Source organism: Mus caroli, chromosome 12 (genome assembly GCF_900094665.2).
Source record: "Mus caroli chromosome 12, CAROLI_EIJ_v1.1, whole genome shotgun sequence".
Taxonomy (NCBI): Eukaryota; Metazoa; Chordata; class Mammalia; order Rodentia; family Muridae; genus Mus; species Mus caroli.
This window is the reverse complement of record NC_034581.1, coordinates 45,754,849-45,762,946: the sequence shown is the minus strand read 5'-3', so window position 1 is coordinate 45,762,946 and position 8,098 is coordinate 45,754,849.

The following is an 8,098-nucleotide window of genomic DNA, read 5'->3' as shown; positions in this document are numbered from 1 at the left end:
GGCTGAGAAGCACCTAAAAAAATGTTCAACATCCTTAATCATCAGGGAAATGCAAATCAAAACAACCCTGAGATTCCACCTCACACCAGTCAGAACGGCTAGGATCAAAAATTCAGGTGACAGCAGATGCTGGTGAGAATGTGAAGAAAGAGTAACACTCCTCCATTGCTGGTGGGATTGAAAGCTTGTACAACCACTCTGGAAATCAGTCTGACTGCTCCTAAGAAAACTGGACACAGTACTACCGGAACATGTAGCAATACCTCTCCTGGCCATATACCCAGAAGATGTTCCAACTGGTAATATGGACATATGCTGCACTATTTTCATAGCAGCCCTATTTATAATAGCGAGAACCTGGAAAGAACCCAGATGTCCCTCAAGAGAGGAATGGATACAGAAAATCTGGTTCACTTATACAATGGAGAGTACTCAGCTATTAAAAAGAATGAATTTATGAAATTCCTAGGCAAATGGATGGACCTGGAGGGCATCATCCTGAATGAAGTAACCCAATCACAAATGAACTCACATGATATGTACTCACTGATAAGTGGATATTAGCCCAGAAACTTAGAATACCCAAGATACAAGATACAATTTGCAAAACACATGAAACTCAAGAGGAACAAAGACCAAATTGTGGACACTGTGTCTCTTCTTAGAATTGGGAACACCCCTCCCCCCGGAAGGAATTACAGACACAATGTTTGGAGCTGAGATGAAAGTCTGGACTATCTTGAGACTGGCATACCTGGGGATCCATCCCATAATCAGTCTCTAATCACTGACACCATTGCATACACCAGCAAGATTTTGCTGAAAGGACCATGATATAGCTGTCCCTTGTGAGGCTATGCCGGGGGCCTGGAAAACACAGAAGTGGATGCTCACAGTTAGCTATTGGAAGGAACACAGGTCCCCCAATGGAGGAGCTAGAGAAAGTACCCAACGAGATAAAGGGGTCTGCAACCCTATAGGTGGAACAACAATATGAACTAAACAGTACCCTCGTGTCTCTATCTTCATATGTAGCAGAAGATGGCCTAGTAGGCCATCATTGCAAAGAGAGGCCCCTTGATCTTACAAACTTTATATGCCTCAGTACGGGGAAATGCCAGGGCCAAGAAGTGGGAGTGGGTGGGTAGGGGAGTGGAGGGCCAGCGTCTGGGGGACTTTTGTGATTGCATTTGAAATGTAAATGAAGAAAATACCTAATTAAAAAATAAATTAAAAAAATAAATTGGATTCTGTTACATTGTGTAGAGTTTGCAACAAGAATTTTGATTGTGTTAGATTGACTTTAGAAATGTTTGAATGGCAATTATAATAATCTGGTTCTCCAGAGCAGCAAAATCAAAAATCAGTAGGGAAAGGACACATGTATACACACACACACAGACACACACACACACACACATGTGCACCTGCATGCACGTACATAAACACACAGACTGACACAGACTCACCCTTGTACACATATAAACATTCACAGACATGATATACACACATTATCATACACACTCATACACATATACATATTCACACACATTCACACACACTATTCATATGCAATAACACATACACACTAAATACATGAATGAGTACACAAATTTATTTAAAAATTAACGGAAAAGAGGATTTTGAATGGAGATACCTAGTATACCTGAATAGGTAGATAATGTTTCTCCCTGAAAATATGGGTTCTTAACTGAAAATCTCAGTGCCAGGCAAAGGTACCTCCCTATGAGTTTTGTCCTTAGAGGATTCCAAAAACAGGCTACTGCCATTATTGCTAACGGTTGCTCACTATTACTACATGTCAAGAACCTATTATTGAAGACATTACAGTGATCTAGGAATCAATTTGGAACCTCCAGTCTCTTGAGGGTTAGATGCATCTCTGAATGAACACAGATCCAGAAATCCTCAACTGTATGTGTTAGGGGCTTCATATCAGCTGGTGTATGCTGTCTGTTTGGTGGTCCAGTGTTTGAGAGATCTTGGTCAATTGACACTGCTGATCCTCCTAGAGGATCACCCTTCTCCTGAGCTTCTTTCAGCCTTCCCTAATTCAACATCAGGAGTCAGCTGCTTCTTTCCATTGGTTGGGTACAAATATCTGCATCTGACTCTTTCAGTTGCTCGTTGGATCTTTCAGAGGGCAGTCATGATAGGTCCCTTTGTGCAAATGCTCCATAACCTGAGTAATAGTGTCAGGCCTTGGGACCTCCCCTTGAGCTGGATCACACTTTGGGCCCATCGCTGGACCTTCTTTTCCTCAGGCATCTCTCCATTTCCATCCCTGTAATTCTTTCAGACAGGAACAATTCGGGGTCAGAGATGTGACTGTGGGGTTGCAACCCCATCCCTCATTTGATGTCCTGTCTTCCTGCTGGAGGTGGTCTCAATAAGTTCCATCCAGAGAGTGCCCCACCTGGGGTCCTTCCCGTATACAGATACCAAACCTAGACACTATTGCAGATGCCAACAAGTGCTTGTTGACAGGATCCTGATATAGCTGTTTACTGAGAGGCTCTTCCAGAGCCTGGCAAATACAAAGGTGGATGCTCGCAGCCAACCATTGGACTGAGCATGGAGTCCTCAATTATAGAGTTAGAGAAAGGTCTGAAGAAGCTGAAGGGGTTTTCATCCCATAGGAAGAATAACAATGTCAACCAACTAGACCTAGAGTTCCCAGGAACTAAACCACTAACCAAAGAGTATACATGGAGGATGCCCTGACTTCAGCTGCACATGTAGCAGAGGATGGCCTTGTTGGACATTAATGGGAGGACAAGCCCTTGGTTTTGGGAATGCTTGGTGCCCCAGTGTAGGAGAATTCTAGGGCAGGGAGGCAGTAGTGGGTGGGCGGGTAGGGGAACACCCTGATAGGAGCAGGGGGAGGGAGGATGGAATAGGAGGTTTCCAGAGAGAAATCCTAGAAAGGGGATAACATTTGAAAGTTAAATAAATAAAATATCCAATAAAAATCATATTTAAAAAAGAAATTCAATTGGAAATGGTCTGGAAAATTCCTCCCTATTACTAGCTTCATAGTGCTGCGATATGCTACTGAAGCCACTGGGCTGGTGGAGAGAGGAGTCTATTGATAATCTTACTCAGTGCCTTACCCTGCATCCTACAATGCTGCCCTGTCATGCAAGGTGTATCCATTAATACAATCTGGACATGATGACTGGGAGAATAACCAACAACTTTCTGATTGTATTTGAAGCCTGTTCCACAGGAAGGAAATCATTCTTGGTCCTGCAAATTTGGTCAAGCTCCTGTGTCTGAGGAGATCATCGGGCATCTACTGTGTTTTCAGATCTATCAACAAGGTTTTAAATTGTCTTGTCAACACCTTTATACATATAGATTACTAATGGTCCCAGCTTTACATAGAGAGAGTATTTTTTCTTTTGCAGCAAGCAGTGGCTAATAATGACATGTTTTATTTTTGAAAAATATAGAATAATAGATGAATATTTATCACAAAATAGGCTCTTCACTACTTAGAGAAAATTCTACAATGTACACACGCACACACACACATTACACACACAACCTCCAAGCATTATACTGAACAAATATTTATATGATGTATATATAGTAATCATTTTTAATTAAAATAAAATAACAGTGCATCTACTAAATACACTATTATTTTCTTTAGTTATTCACTGTGACTCCACAGAGACCATGTTTGCACAAAATAAATAAATAGTATTATTTCTCCAGATCAAAGTTGCATCTCTGATATGTACAGAGCATTAGTGATTGCAATGACTTATTTATTTTTAAGATTATTCAACTCATTGAACCTAGATCATATTGGTAAGCAGTTTCTAGGACCCATAACTCAAAGGATTTCAACAATTCTTTCTTGAAATGTATTGAGAGGAATTAAAAAGATAAACATTCTAAACTACAAATTTTCTTTAAAGGAGGTACATGGCTTGACATTTAATAATGAAGGGCTTTGGACTGGTTTAATTTGGATGAATTATTCTTAATTCATAAGAATTAAAGGATAAAGGGACTGCAGAAATTAACTGTTTCCTATGGGAATGTAAATATTGTGTGCACACTTCCTCTCAGCGCTGAGGGTGGGAGATGGAAACCCCGAACCAAGCAGCTACCTGCAAGTAACACCTGCTTGCAGAGGATAAAGTGATTTTCTTCAACAGAGTTTCACTGTGTATATTAACCACACTTAAAGGTGTGTCCCATGCCCAGCAGCAGATGGCCAACACAAAGCAAACTTAATGGTATTTTGTATAATTTTGTCTCATGTTGCTTTGTTTGGGCATTTTTGTCTTATTGCTTGTATATTATTATTTCTCATTTTATATTTTAGTGTGTGTGTGTGTGTGTGTGTGTGTGTGTGTGTGTGTGAGAGAGAGAGAGAGAGAGAGAGAGAGAGAGAGAGATTCTTGTGCTTGTTCCTTTGTTTTTGTTTTAAAAATTCTGATTTGTTTGTTGTTTTGGGCTGTTTGTTTTCTTTCTAAAGAGAGAAAGAAAGGAAATGGAATAGGGTGGGTAGGGTGGGTGGAGAGGTGGGCTGGAGTTGAGGGAGGAGAAACAGACAATGATGAAAATGTATTATATGATAAAACTTCATTCAATTAGAAAATGCATATAAATTATTGTTAAAATTGCAAAATCAATGTTTCTATCACTTTAGGACCAAAACTATCCATGGGACATTTATTTAAGGAAAGTGATTGGAATTTGATAAGAACAGCAACTTAATATATTTTAACAGGTGCCAATACCAACTTTCCTAATCTCTATTGTACCTTAAACTATGAAAAAAATCATCTTAACTATCATTAGCATACTCTAGAGAGAGTCTGATTATTTTTTAATTGTCTGGCTGTCCTCTAGACATTTAAATTTACAGGAAGGATTTAACTTGATTTGATGAAATTCAATATATATATATATATATATATATATATATATATATATATATCCAAATATAACCTGATCAGTCTATATAATGTTACCTATATAGGCATATTTCCATGACTGAATATTTAGTATTAGATAACCAATTCGTGTGTGTGTCCTTGGAGAAGACTAATGCTTTTGATAGTCACCTGTACTTCTTTGTGTAGGGTTGAGGCCTTTTAGGCTTGTCTCTAGCTACTTTCTCACGTGTACTGCCTTGTTCAGCTCATATGGAGGCCATCATGTTGTTGAGATTCCATGTACTTTCTTAGATTACTAGGTGACAGAGTTTTACAGAAAACTCTTTGGCTTTTACAATCTTTACAGTCCCCTTTACCATAGTGTTCTTTGAGCTTAAGGTGTGTGAACTGGTTTGCAGATGTATTTGTTGGGACTGGGCTCCAGAACTCTACATTTTGATTGAGTGTAGTTTTCTTTAATGTTCTCTGTTAAAAAGAAATTTTTTCTTGATGTGGGATGAGGGCTATACTCATCTGTGGTTTAAGGACAAATATTGAGAATAAAGTTAGTGATTTTGTTGGTTTAGAAAATTGGTGGTTGTAGGTGCTCCTCCATGATCTATGACTTCACCAGCCCTGGGTCATTGACTAAGTGTCCAGCACCAGACATTCCAATACCCTCTTGTTGAATGGGTCTTACATACAATTAGCTGTTGGTTACATCCAAGATATGGTTACCATTATTACACCCATAAAGTTATCATTCTATGGCTGTCATTGTTATTCAGAGTCAACGTGCCTGGGGGAAAGGGGCAGCTGTTGGTTATTTCCCTTCTTTTGGAGGTTTGTATGAAACATTCATGTCAGTTCTAGCTCAGGGATCCAGCTCAGGATCTCTGGGTCCTGTGTTGGAGTACCCAGTGTCTTAAGCAATAGTGATTTATCTGCTACCTGTGGAGGACAACCATGAGCAAGAACAATAGCTTGTATTTTGGGAGAGTCTTTTAGATTGCCTGGGCTAATAACTCAAAAAACAAGCTTCACATGTCTGCTTTGGGGTTTTTTTCTTAGGTGGTCTTGGCTTTTAGAGGAAGAATTGTCAGCTTTGATGATAAAATTTGTTTTAAGCTATGTGTGTATAGCTATACACAGACTTACATATATTATAATGTTTCTTTTAGGTAAATAGTACTGCGATCCTTCCTTCCTTCCTTCCTTTCCTCCTCCTCCTCCTCCTCCCATTTTTTGAAAGAATATTTTTTGTCATTGTTTTGGAAAGAATATTTATGAAAAGAATTTTTGTCATTGTTTTTGTGTTTTATATTCTTTACTTTAGAAACTAATTATTTATTTTATGTATGTGAGTATACTGTCTCTCTCTTCAGATATATTGGAAGAAGGCATCAAATCCCATTACAGATGATTGAGAGCCATCATGTGGTTGCTGGAAATTGAACTCAGGACCTCTGAAAGAGCAGTCAGTGCTCTTAACTGCTGAGCAATCTCTCCGGGATATTTTTAAATTTTTAATTAGTTATTTTTTGAGTTCTTTATTTATTCTGGATACTAATTCTCTGTCAGATAGATAGCTGGTAATGATCTTCTCCCATTGTGTGGATTTCATTTTTACCTGGTGTATTTTTTCTTTAGTTGTGCAGTTTTTTAGTTTTATGAAGCATCACTAATCAATTGTTGGTCTTACTTCTTGGGCAAATGAAGTCCTATTTGAAATGTCTTTTTATCTTGCTTTATCATGTAGGACACTCTCTCCATTTTTGTCTAGCAGTTACAGTGCTTCATATTTTACATTCATGTCTCACAGGTAGTTTTTGTGCAAGGCGATAATACAGGTTCAATTCCATTCTTTCATATGTGGTCATCCAGTTTCATGCAGAACCAACCATTTGTTGAAGATGTTTTCTTTTCTGCAGCTTGTGTTTTGGGCATTTATTTCAATTATTAAATGGCTGAAGTTACATATACTAATTGTCTTAGGGTTTCTATTCCTGAACAAACATCATGACCAAGAGGCAAGTTGAGGAGGAAAGGGTTTATTCTGCTTACACTTTCATATTGCTGTTCATCACCAAAGAAAGTCAGGATTAGAACTCAAGCAGGTCAGGCAGCAGGAGCTGATGTAGAGGCCATGGAGTGATGTTACTTACTGGCTTGCTTCCCCCGGCTTGCTCAGCTTCCTTTCCTATAGAACCCAAGACTACCAGCCCAGGGATGTTACCACTCACAAAGGGCCCTCCCTCCTTGATCCCTAATTGAGAAATTGCCTTATAGCTGGATCTCATAGAGGTATTTCCTCAACTTATGCTCCTTTCTTTGTGGTAATTTTCACAATTTTAATTCTACCAACCTGTGAATATGAAATATATTTCTATTTTGTAGTTTCTTTCTTAATCACTTTCTTAAAAGAGTCAAAGTTTTCATTGTGGAGATTTTTCACATTCTTGGTTAGGTTTATTCCTAGCTATTTTATTACTTTGTGTTTGTTATGAATGAGAACATGTCCATAATCTTCTTCTGTTATGTTGGTTATTAGTATGTATTAAAACTATTTATTTGTTCAGGTTGATTTTATATCCAGCTATATTGCTGAATTGGTTTATGGGTTATAGAAGTTTTCCCGTAGGATACTCAGGAGGCATAACATATACTATCAAGCCATTTGCAAACAGAGTAAGTTTGACTCCTTCCCCTGTTTGTATCTTTTTAATTTACTTGTAGTTTATGTCAACTTGATACAATTTAGAGTTATTAGGGAATAGAGAACCTCAATTGAGTTCATTTCCCATACAAAAGTGACAGTAGAGAAGCGCATGGGGAATCTTCTTGATTGGTGATAATGGAGAACCTAGTTCACTGTGAACAGTGCTTCTGCTGGTATAGTGGTCCTGGGTACACTAAAAATTCAGGTTGATTGGGGTATAAATAAGCCAGCAAGCTGCACTTCTCCATGGCTTTTTCCTTAGTTCCTGACTCTAGGTTCCTGCCTTTCAGTTCCTGACCTGTCTTACCTGGATAATGGACTACAAGCTTTAAGATGAAATAAACCTTTTCTTCTCTGAAATGCTTTGGATTGTGCAGTTTTAGCACAGTAATACAAAGTCCAACTTATCCAGGAACTCCAATGAACGTTTTATTAAGAAGTTTAAATGGAAAGAGAGGCC